Source organism: Orcinus orca, chromosome 10 (assembly GCF_937001465.1).
Source record: "Orcinus orca chromosome 10, mOrcOrc1.1, whole genome shotgun sequence".
In the NCBI taxonomy this organism is placed as follows: Eukaryota; Metazoa; Chordata; class Mammalia; order Artiodactyla; family Delphinidae; genus Orcinus; species Orcinus orca.
The window spans coordinates 42,092,088-42,117,634 of NC_064568.1; the positions used below are offsets into that span (position 1 = coordinate 42,092,088).

The 25,547-nt window shown below is 42.7% G+C and overlaps 1 long non-coding RNA gene across 1 annotated transcript in view; it reads right to left on the reverse strand.

Moving 5' to 3' along the window:
• The window catches only part of LOC125965666 (uncharacterized), a 313,457-nt gene that overhangs the window by 280,739 nt on the left and 7,171 nt on the right, over nucleotides 1-25,547 (reverse strand). The window lies entirely within an intron of this gene.

The following is a 25,547-nucleotide window of genomic DNA, read 5'->3' on the forward strand; positions in this document are numbered from 1 at the left end:
ATGGCAGTGTTTTTGCCTCTCACCACGCGGCCACCCCCACCCCTCAGCCTCACTGACACCCGTCACGGCGGCATACAGGGTTTTATGTGATTTATCTTTTTACGCATTTCCCTCAGGCCCTGCAAAACACCAAGTTAAGTGCCAAAATGGTGAAATCGGTAGTTCCTCTGAGCCAGGTGTCTTTCATGAAAATGACTCATTTTAAAAGGCATGTAGACTTCCTTTTCATATGTGTAACCTTTACTATACGAACACATTTCAAAAGCTGGTTTTAAAGCCTGAGCTATTTTGGCATTAAGATTTTTTCAAGGTAAACTCTTACAGACTAATTAACACCTTAAAAAAAATTTAAGCTACTTTCTCTTGTTCCATCTCCTCCCCATCCCCACTTTTGAGTGAATACTTGATAACTGTTCTAGAGCATACTGTTCTAGTGAATACTAGGTATCGTTCTTGATAGTTCTCAAAGTGGTGTCCCTGGAACAGCAACATCAGTAACACCCGGGAACTTGTTAGAGATGCAGAACTGGGGCCCTGCCCAGGACCTACAGATGCAGAAACTCTGGGGTGGGGCCCAGCAATCTGCTTTAACAAGCCCTGTGACAAATTCTGATGGGATTCAAATTTGAGAACCACTGTGTACTAGTGGAAGAGAACCTTCAAAGTATGTAGCCTCCTTTTATCTCAAGATGTCTCTATTATATCAAAGAAATGGGACCCTTTTTTCACAGGAATCTGTCTGGAGGAGAGTCTGGGTCATTGCCCTGTAGCTTCAGTTGTTCCTGTCTCTTAGGGGTCCAGGATATCTCTAGCAGAAGCCAGCCTCTTAAGAGAGAAAAGCATGAGGGTGGCAGTCTTCCTCTATCTCCTGATCCAGGCATTGGAGAAGTTCAGTATCATGCAAATCCGCTAGCCTCATGCGTCACTGTAAACCTTCTTATACCCCAAAGCAAGGTAGGTTGTGAACTGCTCTTTTCTCTAACCCTGTGGTAACTAGCAGGGGAAAATCAATAACTTTCCTAACCTTGGTCAATTTTAATATAGTCATAGCATTTGTAATTCTGGAAGGCATATTAAGAATTCCTAGGACAACACACACACACACACACACACACACACACACACACACACACACACACACACACACACACACAGTCACCCTGATTTTTCCAAGATGAAAATTGAGGCTCAGGTTCAGCATTTTGCCTACAATCACACAGCTACACAAAAAAGCAGAGCTGAAACCAAACCTGGGTCTTCTGCCTCCCTGACTCTTATTTTTTCATCACCAGAAACTGCCCTTTCTAGGTGAATTAGGAGCTAGCCACTCAGAGTCTGATCCTCTGTTGACCCACCCCTGTCACTGTCAGATTCTGTGTAGTCACAAATGCAAAGGAGCCGGAGAGCATCAATTTTTTAAATGAGACACTCAGGCACTTGATAAAACTTTCTATCTATGTATTTTTACACACACACACACCTAAAACGTATTTAGATCTATCGATCAGTCGTGCTACACACACACACACACACACACACACACACGTTGGATGATCGGTTAGTTCACTATGCTGACTTTGGCTGCTTTCTAAGAGCCAGAGCTCTAAGCAGGAGACTGCAAAGTGAGGATGGAGCCTGTGTCCTGTTGGTCTCTCTAAGTTGGAACCATCCACTGGGTAAAGGAAGTAAGATGCTGGCAGGCTCAGCTTCAGGGTCTGTGCTCCTAGTCAGTTTGATTTGCATCATCTCAGTAGTGAAACACTTCCAAAAATGCAGTTTACTAAAGTACTAAATCAGTACTTCTTTGACGGGACAGGAAGTGTGCCACTGTAGCCTGTGTGCACCTACGTGTGCAATTCCCAGATTACAGTTCATTCTTTAAGTCTCCTGAGTGATGGAGGTCATCAGCCTGGTGGCCATTCCAATGTTTGGGTAGAGTGGGTCCCAAAAGAACTCAACTGGGGAGATTTAGACAAAAATACACTCTGGATCTCCATGACCTAGGAGTCATCAAGGCAGAAGGATGGAAGGAGTTAAAATGAAAGAAAGGGGGCTTCCCTGGTGGCGCAGTGATTGAGAGTCCACCTGCTGATGCAGGGGACACGGGTTCGTGCACCGGTCTGGGAAGATCCCACATGCCACAGAGCGGCTGGGCCTGTGAGCCACGGCCGCTTAGCCTGCGTGTCCGGAGCCTGTGCTCCGCAACGGGAGAGGCCACAACAGTGAGAGGCCCGCATACCAAAAAAAAAAAAAAAAAAAAAAAAAAAGGAAAGAAAGGAATGGAGAGAAGGTCAGAGCAGGCGTCCCCTCACCTGGCCTAACCCCTCCCCCACCGCACAGAAATGACTCGTTCATTGACAACAGGGGCAAGAAGAGGGCTGGTCTTCACTGTTTCAATTCTCTCCTTTCACTGGGGAAGAATCATCCATTTCTCAGCTAGGTTAAAAGGTTTAAAGCTACAAGGATTGGGAGAGTTAAGAGCAATATAAAGACACTGAGTGCATGGCTGAGCCTTTCCCTGGGAACACTGGGAGAAAAAGTCACTAAGAGAGGATGAGGATGACAGAGGGCAATGGCCCAGACCCACCCAGGTCGCTGTGGTCTGGCTGCTATGCTGTACACCTCTCACCTCATCCTGGGTGCTCCACAGCGCCTGTTCGGGTCATCAGCGTCCCGTCTCCTGTCTGGTCTCCTGCTGTAGACCTTCTGTTGCCCCCAGCCCCCAAACCAGGGCAGTCTCTCCTTCAGACAATGCCTTTGCTTTGCATCTCCTGGGACATCTCTCCCAGTGCAACACTTGGCTCCTTCTGGGCTGGGAGTGCCAAACCACTTAAGCACGTGGGGACCGCCTGGGAACAAACCGGAAACCGGAACTCAGGTATTTACCAGATACCACCTACCACTCTCTCTGGCTCTTCCCTTCTGGGTCTTTGGTTTTAGTGCAAAACTGTGCTGTGCAGTGTGCTCACACTAGGCATCAGCAGACCCCGAGGTCCCCCAGCTCCTCCTTGCCAACTCTTGGTTCTCTGGGGTTCTTGTTCTCCAGATCTTCACCTTCCCTGGGTCTTACCCTAAGGACAAGCATTCCTAGCAGTCTCCAGCTCTCAGAAATCTTCAAGAACCTCCCTCTTCTCTGGGCCTGCAACCTCCCATCAGCTCTGAGTAATTTCTTAAATTTACGCGATTTTTCCTAATGCCCCACCTGGCAGCTCCATCACTGGTCAGCTCCTGCTGTTCTCTCCAAAGCCAGGGTCTCTGCTACCAGCAGGCCCCTTACCATTCACAGCCCTCTGCTTTTCCTCTACCTTCTTCCTGAGAAGCTGCCATCTCTCCCTCCTCACCTCCAGCTACCAGGATCGCACAGTCTGCAGCCCAGCCTTGGCATCCCCCACACAGGTGCTGAGGCGTGGTAATTTCTGCCATGCCCTGGGAAAGGCCAGGGTCCAAGCATATTTTGAGGATGATGGGGATTTACTGTGGTTCTCTGAGGGCTGGTAGCATGGCTGCTGCTCACCCAGGACAATTAAAGGCCTCTCTCCTCCCTCACCCTGAGCATTTTCCTGGTGTTCTTACTGCCTGAGTATTCCCAGAACTGTCTCCTTAAAGTACCGGGGTTAGTTAGTGTGCCTCTGAGGACCCATTATTTTTTGTGCTTTCACAGGGGCAGTGATGAAAGTCAAAATAATTGGCATCTTGATAACATCCTAAGGCCTCATTTTGACTCTTCATACAAATTGTCTCCTAGAAAGCTTTTTTGGCACTTGAGAAAATAACTTACCTTGGGGGTACCCAGCAGGCCCCACTTTACTCTGTGACCAGAATCCTTCCTGGGCTCCTGGGAAGTTTTATCAGACTTTCTGAGGGTCAGCAGGCAGGGAGGGGGTGGGGAAAAATTGCTGACCGCATAGCTCTCTACCCCACCCCGGTCTGACCCTGGACTGCAGGTGTGAACATTGTTCGGAACCTAGAAGAGCTCCCCAACCCCTCCCAGTGGCTGTGCTACAGTGTCTCTGAGTCCCTGCTGTTTTCCCGGCAGTCCAAGGCTCCGTGTTGTTCTATCCTAGAGGATATACTTGTGAATTGCAGCCTAGCTCTTGGCCTTGTACACTTAGCCACTCTGGACTTAAATCATGATTCACACTGTGTAATGATCTAGAATTGTGATTTTTATCATTGTAATAATTTGGAATCTTATTTCAGAATATTTTATGATCATAGGAGTACCCTGTCTTGAGTTAAATGCCATATTCTTTGGTTCTCCTAGTACGAAAGATGCTGAGTTTCTTAACATTATACCCTAAATCACCTCCTGTGTTCCTAGATAATTCTGCAACCTCTAGAGGAGGACTACACTGGAAATAATAATAATAATCATCATCATCAAAAATACTATTGTTATTAATTGTTCTTTTGAATTAGAGAGGGAGAAGTAGAAGGGAAAACAATAACTAACAGGAGAGGAGACGTGAATTTAAAACACCAGCTTTAATTTTGCACAGCAAACAAAACCATAAACAAAATGAAAAGACAACCTACAGAATGGGAGAAAATATTTGCAAACAATGTGACCGACAGGACTTAATTTCCAAAATATGCAAACAACTCACACAACTCAACAAAAAAAACCCCCACAAATAACCCAATTGAAAAATGGGCAGAATATCTAAAAAGACACTTCTCCAAAGAAGACATACAGATGGCCAACAGGCACATGAAAAGATGCTCAACATGGCTAATTATTAGAGAAGTGCAAATCAAAACCACAGTGAGGTACCACCTCACACTGGCCAGAATGGCCATCATTAAAAAGTCTACAAATAACAAATGCTGGAGAGGGGATGGAGAAGAGGGAGCACTCTTACACTGTTGGTGGGAATGTAAGTTGGTACAGCCACTAGGGAAAATGGTATGGAGGTGCCTCAAAAAACTAAAAATAGAGTTGCCATATAATCCAGCAATCCCATTCCTGGGTGTATATCCAGAGAAAATTCTAATTCGAAAAGATACATGCCTCCCAATGTTCATAGGAGCACTATTCACACTAGCCAAGACATGGAAACAACCTAAATGTCCATCAACAGAGGAATGGATAAAGAAGATGTGGTACATTTATACAATGGAATACTACTCAGTCATAAAAAAGAATGAAATAATGCCATCTATATGGACCTAGAGATTATCATACTAAGTGCAATAAGTCAGGAGATAGCCTCATCCACCAGAGGGCAGAGAGCAGAAGCAAGAAGAACTACAATCCTGCAGCCTGTGGAAGGAAAACCACATTCACAGAGATAGGCAAGATGAAAAGGCAGAGGGCTATGTACCAGATAAAGGAACAAGATAAAACACCAGAAAAACAACTAAATGAAGTGGAGATAGGCAACCTTCCAGAAAAAGAATTCACAATAATGATAGTGAAGATGATCCAGGACCTCAGAAAAAGAATGGAAGCAAAGATGGAGAAGATTCAAGAAATGTTTAACAAAGATCTAGAAGAATTAAAGAACAAACAAACAGAGATGGACAATACAATAACTGAAATGAAAACTACACTAGAGGGAATCCATAGCAGAATAACTGAGGCAGAAAAAAGGATAAGTGACCTGGAAGACAGGATGGTAGAATTCGCTGCTGTGGAACAGAGTAAAGAACAAAGAATGAAAAGAAATGAAGACAGCCTAAGAGACCTCTGGGACAACATTAAATGCAACAACATTCACATTATAGGGGTCCCAGAAGGAGAATAGGGAGAGAAAGGATCCGAGAAAATATTGAAGAGATTATAGTCGAAAACTTCCCTAACATGGGAAAGGAAATAGCCACCCAAGTCCAGGAAGTGTAGAGAGTCCCATACAGGATAAACCCAAGGAGAAACATGCCAAGACACATAGTAATCAAATTGGCAATAATCAAAGACAAAGAAAAATTATTTATAGCAGCAAGGTAAAACTGACAAATAACATACAAGGGAACTCCCATAAGGTTAACAGCTGATTTCTCAGCAGAAACTCTACAAGCCAGAAGGGAGTGGCATGACATATTTAAAGTCATGAAAGGGAAGAACCTACAACCAAGATTACTATACCTGGCAAGGATCTCATTCAGATTCAATGGAGAAATCAAAAGCTTTACAGACAAGTAAAACCTGAGAGAATTCAGCCCCACCAAACCAGCTCTACAACAAATGCTAAAGGAACTTCTCTAAGTGGGAAACACAAGAGAAGAAAAGGACCTATAAAAACAAACCCAAAACAATTAAGAAAACATACATATCGATAATTACCTTAAACGTGAATGGATTAAACGCTCCAACCGAAAGACACAGGCTCGCTGAATGGATACAAAAACAAGACCCATATATATGCTGTCTACAAGAGACCCACTTCAAACCTAGGGACACATACAGACTGAAAGTGAGGGGATGGAAAAAGATATTCCATGCAAATGGAAATCAAAAAAAGCTGGAGTAGCAATACTCATATCAGATAAAATAGACTTTCAAATAAAGAATGTTACAAGAGACAAGCAAGGACACTACAGAATGATCGAGGGATCAATCTAAGAAGAAGATATAAGAATTATAAATATATATGCACCCAACATAGGAGCACCTCAGTACATAAGGCAACTGCTAACAGCTCTAAAAGAGGAAATCGACAGTAACACAATAATAGTGGGGGACTTTAACACCTCACTTAAACCAATGGACAGATCATCCAAACAGAAAATTAATAAGGAAACACAAGCTTTAAATGACACAATAGACCAGATAGATTTAATTGATATTTATAGGACATTCCATCCAAAAACAGCAGATTACACTTTCTTCTCAAGTGCACATGGAACATTCTCCAGGATTGATCACATCATGGGTCACAAATCAAGCCTCAGTACGTTTAAGAAAATTGAAATCATATCAGGCATCTTTTCTGACCACAAGGCTCTGAGATTAGAAATGAATTACAGGGAAAAAAACGTAAAAAACACAAACACATGGAGGCTAAACAATACGTTACTAAATAACCGAGAGATCACTGAAGAAATCAAAAAATACCTAGAAACAAATGACAATGAAAACACGTCAACCCAAAACCTATGGGATGCAGCAAAAGCAGTTCTAAGAGGGAAGTTTATAGCAATAAAATCCTGCCTCAAAAAACAACAAACATCTCAAATAAACAATCTAACCTTACACCTAAAGGAACTAGAGAAAGAACAAACAAAACCCAAAATTAGTAGAAGGAAAGAAAACATACAGATCAGAGCAGAAATAAATGAAATAGAAACAAAGAAAACAATAGCAAGGATCAATAAAACTAAAAGCTGGTTCTTTGAGAAGATAAACAAAATTGATAAACCATTAGCCGACTCATCAAGAAAAAGAGGGAGAGGACTCAAATCATTAACATTAGAAATGGAAAAGGAGAAGTTACAACAGACACCACAGAAATACAAAGCATCCTAAGAGATTACTACAAGCAACTCTATGCCAATAAAATGGACAACCTGGAAGAAATGGACAAATTCTTAGAAAGGTATGACCTCCCAAGACTGAACCAGGAAGAAACAGAATATATGAACAGACCAATCACAAGTAACGAAATTGAAACTGTGATTAAAAATCTTCCAACAAACAAAAGTCCAGGACCAGATGGCTTCACAGGTGAATTCTATCAAACATTTGGAGAAGAGCTAACACCCATCCTCTCAAACTCTTCCAAAAAATTGTAGAGGAAGGACCACTCCCAAACTGATTCTATGAGGCCACCATCACCCTGATACCAAAACCAGACAAAGATACTACAAAAAAAGAAAATTACAGACCAATATCACTGATGAATATAGATGCAAAAATTCTCAACAAAATGCTAGCAAACAGAATCCAACAACACATTAAAAGGATCATACACCATGATCAAGTGGGATTTATCCCAGGGATGCAAGGATTCTTCAATATACGCAAATCAATCAATGTGATACACCATATTAACAAACTGAAGAAGAAAAACCATATGATCATCTCAATAGATGCAGAAAAAGCTTTTGACAAAATTCAACACCCATTTATGATAAAAACTCTCCATAAGGTCGGCATAGCGGGAACCTACCTCAACATAATAAAGGCCATATACGACAAACCCACAGCAAACATTATTCTCAATGGTGAAAAACTGAAAACATTTCCTCTAAGATCGGGAACAAGACAAGGATTGTCCACTCTCACCACTATTATTCAACATAGTTTTGGAAGTCCTAGCCATGTCAGTCAGAGAAGAAAAAGAAATAAAAGGAATACAAATTGGAAAAGAAGAAGTAAAACTGTCACTGTTTGCAGATGACATGATACTATACATAGAGAATCCTAAAGATGCCACCAGAGAACTACTAGAGCTAATCAATGAATTTGGTAAAGTTGCAGGATACAATACTAATGCACAGAAATCTCTTGCATTCCTATACACTAATGATGAAAACTCTGAAAGAGAAATTATGGAAACACTCCCATTTACCATTGCAACAAAAAGAATAAAATACCTAGGAATAAACCTACCTAAGGAGACAAAAGACCTGTATGCAGAAGACTATAAGACACTGATGAAAGAAATTAAAGATAATACCAACAGATGGAGAGATATACCATGTTCTTGGATTGGAAGAATCAATATTGTGAAAATGACTATACTACCCAAAGCAATGTACAGATTCAATGCAATCCCTATCAAATTACCAATGGCATTTTTTATAGAACTAGAACAAAAAATCTTAAAATTTATATGGAGACACAAAAGACCCCGAATAGCAAAGTGGTCTTGAGGGAAAAAAACGGAGCTGGAGGAATCAGGCTCCCAGACTTCGGACTATACTACAAAGCTACAGTAATCAAGACAATATGGTACTGACACAAAAACAGAAATATACATCAATGGAACAGGATAGAAAGCCCAGAGATAAACCCACGCACCTATGGTCAACTAATCTATGACAAAGAAGGCAAGGATATACAATGGAGAAAAGGCAGTCTCTTCAAGAAGTGGTGCTTGGAAAACTGGACAGCTACATGTAAAAGAATGAAATTAGAACACTCCCGAACACCATACACAAAAATAAACTCAAAATGCATTAGAGACCTAAATGTAAGACCGGACACTATAAAACTCTTAGAGGAAAACATAGGAAGAACACTCTTTGACATAAATCACAGCAAGATCTTTTTTGATCAACCGCCTAGAGTAATGGAAATAAAAACAAAAATAAACAAATGAGATCTATTGAAACTTAAAAGTTTTTGCACAGCAAAGAAAACTACAAACAAGATGAAAAGACAACCCTTAGAATGGGAGAAAATATTTGAAAATGAATCAACGGACAAAGGATTAACCTCAAAAATATATAAACAGCTCAATATTAAAAAAACAAACAACCCAATCCAAAAATGGGTAGAAGACCTAAATAGACATTTCTCCAAAGAGACATACAGATGGCCAGGAAGCACATGAAAGGCTGCTCAACATCACTAATTATTAGGGAAATGCAAATCAAAACTATAATGAGGTATCACCTCACACCAGTTAGAATGGGCATCATCAGAAAACCTACAAACAAAAAATGCAGGAAAGGGTGTGGAGAAAAGGGAACCCTTTTGCACTGCTGGTGGGAATGTAAATTGATACAGCCACTATGGAGAACAGTATGGAGGTTCCTTAAAAAACTAAAAATAGAATTACCGTATGACCCAGCAATCCCAGAGAAAACCGTAATTCAAAAAGACACATGCACCCCAACATTCATTGCGGCAATATTTACAATAGCCAGGTTATGGAAGCAACCTAAATGCCCATCTACAGATGAATGGATAAAGAAGATGTGGTACATATACACAATGGAATATCACTCAGCCGTAAAAAGGAACGAAATTGGGTCATTTGTAGAGATGTGGATGAATCTAGAGACTGTTATACAGAGTGAAGTAAGTCAGAAAGAGAAAAACAAATATCATATATTAGCGCATATATGTGGAACCTAGAAAAATGGTACAGTTGAACCGGTTTGCAGGGCAGAAATTGAGACACAGGTGCAGAGAACAATCGTATGGACACCAAGGGGGAAAGCGTTGTGGGGTGGTGGTGGTGGTGTGATGAATTGGGAGACTGGGTTTGACATATATACTCTAATATGTATTAAATGGATAACTAATAAGAACCTGCTGTATAAAAAAATAAATAAAATTAAATTTTAAAAAAATCATCAAAAATAAATGTCAGAAAGAGAAAGACAAATACCATATGATATCACTTATATGTAGAATCTAAAATATGACACAAGTAAACTTATCTATGAAATAGAAACAGACTCACAGACGTAGAGAACAGACTTGTGGTTGCCAAGGGGGAAAAGGGGTGGGGGAGGGATGGAGTGGGAGTTTGGAGTTAGCAGATGCAAATTAGTATATATAGAATGGATAAACAACAAGGTCCTACTGTATAGCACAGGAAACTAAATTCAGTATCCTGTGACAAACCATAATGGAAACGAATATAAAAAAGAATGTAGATATATGTATAACTGAATCACTTTGCTGTACAGCAGAAATTAACACAACATTGTAAATCAACTATACTTTAATAAAAGATTAAAAAAATAAAACAGCTTTAAGAACATAAAGATTATCTCCCACCTCATCCTGCCCTCACACACAATAAAAGACCCCACATAAATGCACAAAGGACATTAAAATGGAGTGGTTGACCTGGAGCCATAGCCTGAAGCAGGTGAAGAATGGGCCACAGGAAGGCCATCTGGGGGACCTACAACGGGATGGGCACTGGCGGGAGCACATGGGGACAACAGTTGGGAACAGATTCTGCTGGTCTCCCTCTTATAAGAGCTAACCACTGGGGGACTTCGCTGGCGAATCAGTGGTTAGGACTCTGCACTTTCACTGCCAAGGATGCAGGTTCAATCCCTGGTCAGGGAAATAAGATCCCACAAGCTGTGCGGCGCAGCCAAAAAATAAAATAAAGAGCTACCCCTGAGTGGACAGCCCAACCAACTCTCTCCTCTGCCCTGAAACACTCTTCTCTTTTGGCCCTGGAAGGGGCTTGAATCACTGAGTTCCAAATTGTGTCTCACCCAGCCTGAGAGGCACATCCCACAGTGCCAGCTCCAGGTTGTCACCATGACCCCGTGGGGGTTAACACTGCTCAGAAAGGACAATTTGCTGTAGAGCATCATCCTTATATTCTTGCTTGAACACGGATACTATCTATCCATTGTAGAAGTATTAGAAATGAGGACACACAAAAAAGAAGGAAAAGAGAACTCATCTTCCTACTACCCAAAAATAAGCCCTGCCAGCATTTTGGTGAATATACTTCCAGTCTATTTTTACACATGTATATGTGTCTGTGAGTAGTTATTTATATTAAAAATGGAATTGTTCTGTACCTGTTTTGAAAACTTTTCTTTATTATACAAGTGCTACATCATAGAAAACTGAGAAAACACCCTCCATAAGATAAAGAAATCAATGGCAGCAACAACCCCAGCATCCCCAGTGACTGTGACTAATATTTATCGACAAATGTTCATGCATATATTCTACATATTTTAACCACAGCAGGCACCTGCTTCTCAGAGGCCACTCTGCTTTCTCTACTCAGGGGCTCTTTGGGGGTCCCTCCCTCTGCAGAAGGTGATAGAGGGCTTCTCTGGGCAGTGGGTATATAAAGGCTGTATTCCTGATGTGGGTCAGAAGTCAGCTGCACAGGATATTGAAACCTATCTGAGGGCCAAAGGCTTGATGGAGATTGTTGGCAGGGAGCGGGCTGGGGAGGTCTTCTATCTTTCCCATCCCAAATCTATCATCTCCGACACATAACAAAGCAGACCAAACTTTCCACTCCGGCCGGAGAAACATCTCTACTCTGAGCCTGAGGTTTCAGATGAGGCTGATAAGGAACAGAACACAACTTTAGAGGATGAACAATGCAATTCATCTCCTCCGATCATAACCATGGAGCTGCCTTGTATTGTCTGGGTTTGTTTGATGCCTTTGGTGTGAAATGAATTCTGAGATTCAATAAGCAAGAAGGATATTGCTCCTGTATAATGCTGCCCCCAAAGCTGTCACAACTCCACATGGCCAAGTAACAGCTGCATTCAGATGCCTCTGCTGTCGGGGTCAGGGACTGAAGACAGAACCTACCCAGAGAAAGGACAGAGCTGGGGCCAGAGGTGGGGGAATCGGCCAAGGACAAAAACCATTACTGGGTCAAAATGTATTCAGCACCACTCACAATAAATGGACCGTATTAAGGCCTTCCAGGAGGGATCTTGTCTAGGACTGGGGTCCCTGGAAGCGGAGCTTGAGATGTAAAGATTCACACAAGGGATTGATTGAAGGGTGCACTCGGGAGGAAGGGAGTGGAGGAATCAGGATGGGGCAGGGAAGGAGCAAAGCAAGGATGTGGTCTCAGCTGGAGTCAGCTTCAGCCTGATCCCATGGGGGCTCTCGTGCAGGAATTGCACCACAGAGTTGTACCCTCTCTTCACTTGATGCAAAGGGCTGGTCTTTTGTCCTCCCATTTCAGTCGTTGGCCAAAGTCTGGGGGTACGGGCTGCAACACCTCCCTGGCAGCTCCCATTTAGCTTGGCCCAGTTCTCCATAGAAAGAGGCAAGTGGGAGATATTAGCAACCACACCCTCAGCAGCCGGAGGATGGGTGCGCAGGCCTGTAAAGGGGGTCTGGGGTGGGACACCCACAGGATTCACTGCAGACCTCACCTTGCTCTTGAGTCCTGTACCCAGTAGTGGCAGGTGGGGAGTGAAGCTGAAAGGCACCAAGTGAACTTTAAACTCCCCGTCCCACTCGCCAGCTGACCTCCAGGACTCTGGCCTGTCTCAGATGATGTCTGGCTAGCTGGCCTTGCCTCCGGGTGTCCTGCACTTGTGCCAACTGAGGTGCAGCCAGCTCTAGCGTGCTGGCCCTTCCTGATGAAGTCTGAAGTCCCTGCCATTTGCCTCTGTGTTCAAAGCCCTGGATCCCAGGTACTTGCATTATAAGGGAGGTCCCACAGTATTAGTATCAGCATTAGATACAGTATTAGCATCCCCAAGACTGCCAGGAAACTGGTAGTAACATGAGACAGGGCACTGGGCCACCTGCTTAGGGTTCTGGCCTTGCCATTAATAAGCTGTTTGGTCTCGGTTTCCTCACCTACAGAACAAGGTTGTTGGACAAGACAAGGCCTTGGTCCTTCCAGGCCTGCAGTTTCGTGTTCTGGCTTCCCCTCCCCATCTTCCAGGCTAGTCAGACCATACCAGCTACAAAGACACACCCCTCAAGCATTTCTTCATTGTACCATTGTGCCCACTCATTTTTCTGGGTGACTTGCAGGGGAAAAGTATAGTACAAATTAGAGAAGAGGGGTTTTAAGATATGAGTGGTTTTTACCACCAGACTGTCTATACTGGCTTCTTGTGTGGGTCTAATAATCTATAAAATTATGATTTTTATTTTCCTGTATTCAAATGGCCACAGCCATGGAATAAAGGTTTTTCAAGACAATGAAGCAAACAAAAAATGAGAAATTTTTCACATTAAAAAAAATGACTTCTTTGACTTTGTGAGTTAACACTTGGTATCATACTCTAAGGTGGTCTGCACAAGGCAAGGAACAGGAGAAATTAACATGGGTTGTGCACCTACTACATGCCAGGAACTTGACCTTCCAAATCCTCACCGCAATCTTACAAGGGAGGCTATGTTTTCACTATTTTAAATATTTATGGACAGACTCAGGCTCTGGGAGGCTGAATAACTTTCACGGCTCAGACACAGGAGAATGTCACAAAGCCCACACCCCTCCTTCGAATCCACACCCCCTTTGCTAAGGTTTACTCGGTTCAGTAACTCTCTGCTGGAAGTTATTTTAAAACAAACAAACAAACAATTGTGAATTCATTCAACACTTGCATCCTTTTTTTCTTTCTTTTCTTTTTTTTCCCCATGTAAACCGTATTTAGAAGATTTACATCTAACCAGGCATATTTTCACTTAGGATAACCAGAAGTATATTTTTAGCATGTCTTTCCAAATTAAAAATTAAGTGGTCAGTTAGGGAAATTGTCTTATTTTTTAAAATCAGAATCTTTGGTGCCAGACTAAAAAATATGTGTCGCATGGGGAACAAGACCATTCTTCCATGCACCAGATACGACTCTGAGTTTGGGTGCAAGATATCCAGGAGAGTCCCGGGAGAGCTGGCTACCTAGAACCTGTAGACTTGGGAATGGTGAGGTCATGTCCGGCCTTCCCCACTGGGGGAGAAACCACCAATGTCGTGGGAAGCTGAATTTGGGAGCAGCACGCACACTCTACTGAGGGAGGAGAGACAGCTTGCCCTAGACATTGCTCCTGGGTCATTGTGACTATCCCCCCTACAGGATCCCTGTGGGCTCTGAGCAAAACACCCAGAAGGGGACTTCCCTGGTGGCACAGTGGTTAAGAATCTGCCTGCCAATGCAGGGGAGGGTTCGATCCCTGTTCCGAAAAGATCCCAGATGCTGCGGAGCAACTAAGCCCATAAGCCACAACTACTGAAGCCCGTGCTCCACAACAAGAGAAGCCACTGCAATGAGAAGCCCGTGCACCGCAATGAAGAGCAGCCCTCCCACTCCCCATGTGCAGCAGCGAAGACTCAATGCAGCCAAAAAAAAAAAAAAAAGACACCCGGAAGTTGGCAAAGTTTTCCTGTAAAGGGCCAAGTAGTAACTATTTTCAGCTTTGTGGGCCATGTGGCTCTGCTGGTGTAGCTCAAAGACAGCCATAAGGAATATGTAAATGAATAGGTGTGGCTATTTATTTATTTATTTATTTTACAGTTATATATGTTATATAAAGTTATGTATTTATAAGTTTATATATGGACACAGAAATTTGAATTTTGTATACATTTATACAAAATTTGAATTTTGCTTAAATTCCATACAAAATGAATTATGCTTTTGATTTTTTTCAACCACTAAAAATGTAAAAATTATTCTTAGCTCACAGGTCATACAAAAACAGGCCCACGGTCCTTTGCCATAGTTTGCAGATGCCTGCTCTACACCATCCATCTCCCAGGTTCAGATGACTGAGGAGTCCCATCATCAGGCAGGCAGAGAGATGGAAGCAGTGTGGAAAGGAGTGTTTGCACACAGCATTTGATGAGCAATAAAGGCCATGGGGAAACTCTTTCTGATCTTCCCTGAAATGTTCATCTCATGGACATGGAAAGAATCAGAGTTCTGATTCTCTGAGTTGATAGACCCTACAACATAAAGTGTGATGGTGCCTTATGCACCACGTTTAGAAGTTCCATGTCCTTTTCTGTCTACCTGGTAGATTACAACAGGGAACACAGCAGACAACCACACACACCACCTCTACCCCAAGGGCAGGTACCAGGCGTGCCTGACCCTGAGCATCAGACTAGAGCCTGCTTGCTCAGTGAGCAGAGCAGGCCAACAGAGGAGAGGCAGGAGCTGGCGGCCAGACGCACTGGCATGGTGGTATAATGATGCAGCGAATTAATTCTCAAACCCTTCTGCAAAAGTCTCCCGGCCACAGAATGCCCCTCCACCTTGGGCATGCTGAGGTTGTTACCTAATGCTGCCTCTTGCAAGGGGCAATTTTAAAAAATATTATGTTTTCTTTTTAAAATTCATGCAAAATTTATCTCGTACACAATGGTTTGCTTGTTATTATAAAATTTATTTATTTAAACTGATCTGCAAATTGTTCTCTTCTGGTTGATAAGTGCTTGTCCTACGAGGAAGGCAGCAAAAAACAGACACGGGGTCCTCCAGGAATGCCCCAGCCCCAACTCATGCAGCTCCCAAATCCCTTCTAAACATAGATGCATGACTAGTGGGGTTACTAAGTTTGAATGAGCCCGCGTTTATTATGATTCACATCCACATCATTCAGGAGCCCCCAAATCACACTTAATTAGCCAGATGAGATGGCAAAATTCCCACAGACTCACTTCAGTCTTCCAGTTACATTCGGAGGGAAGCCGAAGCCCCAGCAATGCTTGACATTTCAGCTCGTTGAGTGACTCCAGCAGAACGAAGTGAGAAACAGGGCCAGTCCAGTGGGGCAGAGGCAGTGGGCAGTAAGGCCAGACTGGTCAGGTTCTAATATTGGCCCTGGCACTTGCTAGCTGCTTTTCAGGCCTCAATTTTCTTGTCTGTAAAATGGCAATAGTATCAGTACCTCTCTCCATAGGTATTGTTGTAAAGATTTTAAAAGATGACCTAGCGAAGTGTTTACTTCCTCTTCACACCCTTCCAGGAACACAGATTCCAACTGGGACCTGGCTCTGCCCTCTACTCCCTTGGGTTAAATACTTAACCTCAACTTCCTTGTCTGTAAAATGGGCATGATGATGCTTACCTTTGCAGGGCTGTTGGGAGGAAGAGTGAGCGTTAAGCACCAGGTACATGTCGGTGCTCAACAAACAGTACTAGCAGTATTATTACTCCAGGGCAGCAATCCACTCCAGCCCTGTGGACCAGCTGTCTCATTCCATATTCAGAAAATACTCATTTAGTATTACTGTACTACATGCTAGGCAGGTCAGAGTGAGCCCTGGGTACAGAATGGAGATCAAACGATCGTGGACCTTGCCCTCATGGAACACACAGCCCAGTCTGATCACTTCCAAGGACCAAAATATTAAATCCATGCTTATGTGTCATTGATTGAAACGTGTATGTTATTCTTACTGTTAGCTGCTGTTCTCAGAAGCGTTACCGAAGAGTGTCGGTGACCAATGGTATCTTTGGTGGCCGGGCAAGCCAGGCCAGTGCTGTGAGAGGGTCATATGGGCTGGGTGCCCTCTTTGTTTCTTTCAAAAGTGTTCTTTTTTTTTTTTTTTTTTTTTTAAAGGGCACAGTGGATAGAAATGTAACGGAAAGACTTGCCTCCATCAACAGATGATGGGATAATCTCACTTAAAAAGGAGGGAGATTCTGGCACATGCCACAACATGAATGAAACTTGAGAACATCATGCCGAGTAAAATAAGCTAGTCAAGAAAGAACAAATACCGGGACTTCCCTGGTGGCACAGTGGTTAAGAATCCGCCGGCCAACGCAGGGGACACGGGTTCAATCCCTGGTCCAGGAGGAGGATCCCACATGCCACGGAGCAACTAAGCCACAACTGTGCCACAACTACTGAGCCTGCATACCTAGAGCCTGTGCTCTGCAACAAGAGAAGCCTGCGCACCACAACAAAGAGCAGCCCCCACTTGCCGCAACTAGAGAAAGCCCGCGTGTAGCAACGAAGACCCAATGCAGCCAAAAATAAATAAATTTAAAAAAACAGGACACATACCCACTAGTATCATGAGGTACTTACAGTAGTCAAAATCATAGAGACAGAAAGTAGAATTGTGGTTGTGGGACTGGGAGTAGGAGAGAATGGTGAGTTGTTGCTTAATGGGGACAGGGCTTCTGTTTGGGGTGATAAAAAAGTTTTGGAAACAGCATGAGGATAGTTGCAAAACATTGTGATGTAATTAATGTCACTGAATTATACATTTCAAAATAATTAAAATGGAAAGTTTTATGTTACATATTTTACCACAATAAAAAAAAATTTAAATAATCATAATAAGAAAAAGGCTTACCTGACTCCATCCAAGAACTGACCATTAAAGATGGGTTTTGTCCTCTGCCCAGTGGAGTCACCTGGAAACAGCTCCTTGCCCCCAAACCATGATGCTCTTCATGGCAGCCCTGCCCAGCCCACTCCCAGGCTGCTCTCCTGCTAGTACCACATGAACCTCGTCACCAGCACTGACAGATGTGGCCGCAGCACTTAGGAAGGAGAGCTGAGCAGACCCTCTATTCCAGGCTATGATGCTGGCAATGAGACCCTGGGTCTCTGGCTCCTGGTGGACAGGAAGCAGGCCCCATGGGCAGGCAAGCTCCAATATTCCATGTGGTCACAACTGGAAATGAGAGAGAGAGCAGGCCCCCAACCTTTTCCTGTTTCCACCAATTCCCTCTTCTTCTCTCTCAGGTCTAAGTGGTGCAGGAAAAGAATGATAAGGCCATTCCCTCACTCTCTCCAACCATTGAGAGTTAGTCCTTTTGTTATTATTCCAAGGCTCCCAATGAGTCTCAGGGGCTGGAGGCAGCCATGGGGCTTGGGTGGAGTTCATTATTGGGCGCAGACCGAGGGCAGAACATAAAAGATTCAGCCTTGACATTTTACAGAAGGAAACACATTTCTGCACAGTCATGGCTGGGCTCAGAGAGAGAGAGCATTTTTATTCAGGCACAGAATGAATTCTTTACAATCCCGGCACTGGTGGGAGCAGCGGTACCTGCCCACGGGAGACCAACACTGATGTCATCTGACCCAGGACCAGGGCGAGGCTCTCATACTCTGTGAGCCCCAGCTTCCTTATCTACAAAATGGGGAACATCAAACCCCTGCTGGTAGGGCTGTTGGCACCTGTGTTCCCCATGGCACAGTCTATCTGTCCCCCTTCTAGTTTGTCAGCCACATCCCACTTTGGTGGAGAAGGGGTGGGCTACATTGGGTCACTGATGTGTACTATTATTGAGAACTATTGTTTATTGAGATGTTAATAGTGTCCCAGTCTGTTCTGAGAACTTTTAAATATGCATATAGAAGATTTTGCGATTCACCCCTCCCACACACACTGAACATTTCCATACATATTGGCCGAACTTCCAAATATCATCATTTCTGACTCTTAGGACACTGGCTGCTGGAGCCTGCTATGTGCATGCACTGAATAGGCTAGAAGTGCTAGGGAATTAAAGCACCCCAGCAGGACCTCCCCCGTAGTCAGAGACGGATGGGAATCAGTGGAGATACCCCAGCTCTATGCCCCTCAGGCCAGGTAATGCTGAGAGGGACTAAGCACCACCCGGTGCCCCAGTGGCAGAACGCCTGCTGGATAAATCACTCTTGCTGTTTTCTTCCCCTCACCTGTCTCATATCCTCCCCAAGTGGTATTTCCTGAGATCACCTCCAAAATAAAGTACTTACATCTGACTCTCAGGATCTGCTTTTAGGGAACCCAGACTCAGATAATGCCTAATCTCATTCATTCTTTACAAAGAATCAAGGGAGGTAAGTCCCTTGATCTCCCTTTTATGGATAAGAAACTGAGGCTTGGAGAGTTCTAGTAGCTTGTCTAAGTTCCCACAGTGGTGAAAGTGGGGCTTGAATTCCAGCATCTGGCTCCACTGCCCCAGGAAGCCCTCAATCACAGCTAGTCAGCAAATGTGCCCCAGGCAGTGACTTGCCAGGGAAGTCTGAGGCTGCAGGAGGCAAATCTCCACCCCTTCACCTCTGTTTAGTCTCCATCTCCAAGTGCCCCAGATGAGCAAGAGAGAGAATGCACTCCCATCCCTAGAGTGCCCACCACCAGGTGGCGCCCTTCCCAGGAAGCCGAGGCTGGCTCTGCAGACTCTAGACGCTATGAGCAAGTGGTCATTAGTTGTGACCCAGCTAGTTCGAAGAACCAAGGTGTCCACCTTCTGCCTTCCCACAAAAGGCAGAACCTGAATTAGGAGGCTTCTCAGAACTCCCAGGACCTTTGAGCTGTGTAGAATAACCTACAGTCATACTTCCCCAGCTGTTAGCAGTGGGAGGACAGAATGCTCCTCTCTCCAAAGCTGCCAGGAGGGTGGAGAGTTCTAGAAACCCTCTCTGTGGTCACTCAGGGTGGCAAATCAAACTCCATCTCCACTCAGCCCTCTGTACTCTGCCTCTTCCTTCCCTGTGGCCTGTGGGTGGCCCTGGGGTGTGGGGCCCACGAGTCAGGTGCAGCAGGACAGTTATTTTGGTTGAACTGCCCGGGTTCTGGCCTCTGACTTCACCCATGCACTTGGGAGGGCAGCAGGGAGGGAAGCCTGCTCCCCATTCTCTGAGATGATCCCAACCCCCATAGAAGTTCTTTAGGATCTGGCATCAGTGTCCAGAGGACACAGTATGAGCACCCATAATGCACAGGGATCCCCCTCCTATTTCCCTGCTGCTACAGTTGTGACTCCAGACTGATATGTCAAGGGAAGTAAGTCTGGCTTCATTTTTTACTTAATAAGCTGTACAGCAGACTAACTCAAATTTCTGAGTATACCTACAGAAACTGCTCTTTTCTTTCAAATTTATTTTACTTTAAAAATGTATCACTGCACAAACAGATGGAGAGATATACCATGTTCTTGGATTGGAAGAATCAATATTGTGAAAATGACTATACTACCCAAAGCAATCTACAGATTCAATGCAATCCCTATCAAATTACCAGTGGCATTTCTTACAGAACTAGAACAAAAAGTCTTAAAATTTGTACGGAGACACAAAAGACCCCAAATAGCCAAAGCAGTCTTGAGGAAAAAAACGGAGCTGGAGGAATCAGACTCCCTGACTTCAGACTATACTACAAAGCTACAGTAATCAAGACAATATGGTACTAGCACAAAAACAGAAATATACATCAATGGAACAGGATAGAAAGCCCAGAGATAAACCCACGCACCTATGGTCAACTAATCTATGACAAAGGAGGCAAGGATATACAATGGAGAAAAGACAGTCTCTTCAATAAGTGGTGCTGGGAAAACTGGACAGCTACATGTAAAAGAATGAAATTAGAACACTCCCGAACACCATACACAAAAATAAACTCAAAATGGACTCGAGACCTAAATGTAAGATCGGACACTATAAAACTCATAGAGGAAAACATAGGAAGAACACTCTTTGACATAAGTCACAGCAAGATCTTTTTTGATCCACCTCCTAGAGTAATGGAAATAAAAATAAACAAATGGAACCTAATGAAACTTAAAAGATTTTGCAAAGCAAAGGAAACTACAAACAAGATGAAAAGACAGCCTTCAGAATGGGAGAAAATATTTGCAAACGAATCAACAGACAGAGGATTCATCTCCAAAATATTCAACAACTCATGCAGCTCAGTATTAAAAAAAAAAAAACCCAATCCAAAAATGGGCAGAAGCCCTAAATAGACATTTCTCCAAGGAAGACATACAGATGGCCGAGAAGCACATGAAAAGCTGCTCAACATCACTAATTATTAGAGAAATGCAAATCAAAACTATAATGAGGTATCACCTCACACTGGTTAGAATGGGCATCATCAGAAAAATTTACAAACAACAAATGCTGGAGAGGGTGTGGAGAAAAGGGAACCCTCTTGCACTGTTGGTGGGAATGTAAATTGATACAGCCACTATGGAGAACAGTATGGAGGTTCCTTAAAAAACTAAAAATATAATTACCATATGACCCAGCAATCCCACTACTGGGCATAAACCCGGAGAAAACCATAAATCAAAAAGACACATGCACTCCAATGTTCATTGCGGCACTATTTACAATAGCCAGGTCATGGAAGCAACCTAAATGCCCCTCGACAGACAAATGGTTAAAGAAGATGTGGTACATATATACAATGGAATATTACTCAGCCATAAAAAGGAACAAAATTGGGTCATTTGTAGAGATGTGGATCGATCTAGAGACTGTTATACAGAGTGAAGTAAGTCAGAAAGAGAAAAACAAATATATATTAACGCATATATGTGGAACCTAGAAAAATGGTACAGATGAACTGGTTTGCAGGGCAGAAATAGAAACATAGATGTAGAGAACAAAAGAATGGACACCAAGTGGGGAAAGTGGTGGGAGTGGTGGTGGTGGTGGTGGTGGTGGGATGAATTGGGAGATTGGGATTTACACACTAATATGTGTAAAACAGATAACTAATAAGAACTTTCTGTATAAAAAAATAAATTAAATAAAATTCAAAAAAAAAAGTATCACTGGCTGTCTTAAGTCATGTTCCCCAAGCAGACATTGAGATGAGCTTCGTATGCAAGTGACTTATGAAGGATGCCATATCAGGGAAGCCACGATAAGGTGCCATCTCAGGCAAAGTCCCATGGAGGGCGGCTGTAGCCTGAATCCATAGAGGGTTCTGCAGTGTAAGCAGCACCTCAGAATCCCCCCGGTTCCCGCCCTCAGGGCACCTAAACAAAGCTTCCACTTCTTACACCCCACCAGTCAATGGTTAAGGGCTGCCCCAGAGGGATGTTAATTCTCAGGCAATGCCTCCCCCAATAGCCTAAGACTAGATCTCCAGAGACTAGACAGGGGCCAGCTATTGGAAGTGTGGCAGCAGGGAAACACACACACACACACACACACACACATAAAACAGTAAAAGGGATCTGAGAAATCTGAGCAGAGCATTAACATTGTCCTATAAACATGCCTTGTTCCATAGAGGGTTCAGGATGGCTTAACAAAATTAGGTACAATACAAAAAAAAATTAAATGATTAATTGTTGGAGTTGAGGCCATGGGGAAACAGAGATAAAAAGGAAATATATCCAGAAGGAAACTTAGTATGGTAGGATATTTCTAGACAAGGATCACAATAACAGCACTGAGTTTCCCAGGAGCCAAAGCAAAGAGGAGAAATTAACTGAATGCAAGATTTAGGATGCCCACACAGTTTAGACACTCTTGCTGGTCCCAAGGTTAAGAATTTTCTAAGTACATAGTGCCTGCATACAAGACAGTCTAGATCAAAGCTGTCCAATAGAAATACAATGCATGCACAAATGTGATTTTTAAATGTTCTAGTAGCTACATTAAAAAAAAGAAGCCCACTTAAAAAACCTCACAACAATGGGGTATGTCAAAGGGACATAGGACAAACTGAGAGAGCTCCCAATCAATGGCCAAAGCTATAGAACAATTAGACTAAGAACGTAAATTTAAAGTTGTATTGGATAATAACCCAAAGAATAAAAATAAATATCCATGAGTCCATACTGACATAAATAAATGATTGAATAAGTAAATATATGAGAAGAGACAACTCTTCCTTCCAGAAGCATTCCAAATGATCTATGCAGATCTCCACTCCCAAGGGGGTGAAGCACAGCTCCTCACTTGTAAGTGTGGGCAGAGAAAGAGTCACTTTACAGTGGAGAACCTGACAGAGGCCACCTTGGCCAGGTGACCAAGGTTTGCATTGACAATGATGGCCATGTTGACAGTATATACTCTTGATATGATATGATGAGATGGACATCTTACCTTTATGGTCCTTCTCCCCAAAACCCATAACCCCAGTCTAACCATGAGAAAATATCAGACAAATTCCAACTGAGGCTCATTCTACAAAACACCTGGCCAGTACTCCTCAAAAAACTGTCAAGATCATCACAGCCAAGGAAACTGTGAGAAATGGTCACAGCCAAGAGGAGCCTCAGGAGATGTGATGTAATGTGGTATCTGGGTTGGGATCCTGGAACAGAAAAAAGGCATTAGGTAAAAACTAAGGAAATTTGAATAAAGTTCAGTCAATAATAATGTATCAATACTGGCTCGTTAACTGTGACAAATGTATCCTATTAATATATATATATTTAATTTTGAAAAACTTTTTTAAATTGAAGTATAGTTGATTTACAGTATCATGTTAGTTTCAAGTGTACAGCACAGCAAGTCAGTTATATATATATATATATATATATATTCTTTTTTTAGATTCTTTTTCCTTATAGGTTATTACAAAATATTGAGTATAGTTCCCTGTGCTATACAGTAGGTCCTTGTTGGTTATTATATCCTACTAATATTAAGATGTTGATAATTGGGAAATTGGGTGTGGGGCATATGAGACTTCTCCATTTTATCTTTGCAATTTTTCTGTAAATCTGAAAGTATTCTAAAATTAAAAGTTTATTTTAAAAAAGGAGAACAAGGTGAAATTAATTTTAATGACATTTTATTTAAACTTACATATCCAAAATATTATGATTACAACCTGTGATCAATATAAAACATTTACTAATGGGACAGCTTACGTTCTTTTTTCATACTAAGTCTTTGAAATCCACTGTGCGTTTTACATTTATAGCACATCTTAACTTGGATGCTAAATTTTCTCTGGAAATATTGACCATATTTAGTTAGGTTTCATAAAACTTAGAGTCAAAAAATAAATTCACATGTTCAAGTTGTTCCAAACACCATTAAAAGTTTTCCAATAACTGCATCAAATATCAGCTTTTAAATTTAAATTAATTAAATTAAATTTAAAAATTCCATTCCTTAGTCACATTAGCTCAATATCTGCATGTGGCTGATGTCTGCCATATTGGACAATGCAGGGATGAATAGCTAATTATAATACATTCCAGCTTTTCTGGAACAGTCCTAATTCCAAAGATTCTTTTCCATTGTCCATTAAGTATGCCTGGACTTGTCAGGCTGAGTCTGAATTGTTAGTTTGAAAAGCACAGTTACCATATGTGAGTAACCGGGCAGTGTTTGGAAATCTGGCATGGATCTTCCTTCACCAGAACCTCCAGTAGTGACCCTCTCCTCTGACAATTTGCTCTCCCATGTCTTCTCTCTTTTTTTTTTTTGGCTGCATCGGGTCTTAGTTGCAGCGTGCGGGCTCTTCATTGCGGCGCGCGGGCTTCTCTCTAGTTGTGGTGTGTGGGGGGTTTCTCTCTCTAGTTGTGGCCCGCAGCCTCCAGAGTGCGTGGGCTCTCTCGTTGTGGTGTGTGGGCTTAGCTGCCCCGTGGCATGTGAGATCTTAGTTCCCTAACCAGGGATTGAACCTGCGCCCCCTGCATTGGAAGGCTGATTCTTTACCACTGGACCACCAGGGAAGTCCCGCTCTGCCATGTCTTGATTTCTCCTCCTTTAAAGAGAGACAGCAGTGCCTTCTCCTATCCTATGTGGGACCACACCAGAACAATGAGGCCTACAGAGCCATTCTGGAAGGCAATTTGGCATTATGTATCAAAAGCCTTAAATATCTTCATAACCATTGACCCAGGAGGTTCCCTTCTATGAGTTTAACCCAAGAAACTAGAAAGGCACACTGAGATTCATAAGCGTACATTGTTCAAATGGAGATGAGTTTAACTGAAAACAAACTGAACATCATCTAAATGCCCAACAATTAAGTAACCAGGTTAAATAAATGGTGGCGCATCCATTCCAGTAAATGTCAGGCAGCCATTAAAAATTTTTTTTTGAAGAAAACTTAATCACCCATGAAATGCACATGAAATGAAGAGGAAGAATAGTGTCAACATTAGAGGTCAAAATAATCAATAAGAAAGAGAAGCTGTACTTTCAGTGTGACAAGTTTTTATCTAAATCAGGTCAGTCTCCCCATCTGACAGGACTACAAAAAAATCATATCATATCTAAGAAGTCAGAGCTGATAATCTGAGCAGTCCCTGACCCATAACACTTTCTCCCATTTCATCCAGCGAAGAGGCAGCCAGATCTCTGGGCTAAGGAAAGGAAGCCAAGCCTCTGGCAAGAAATAAACACAGGAGTAAGAATGAGATGATGAGATAAAATGAGCACTTTTGTAACTGCTGCTCAGTGTAGAAATCATTGTCATTGTGGGTCTGTTCTGTCTGCATTTTAAGGCATTTACAGCACA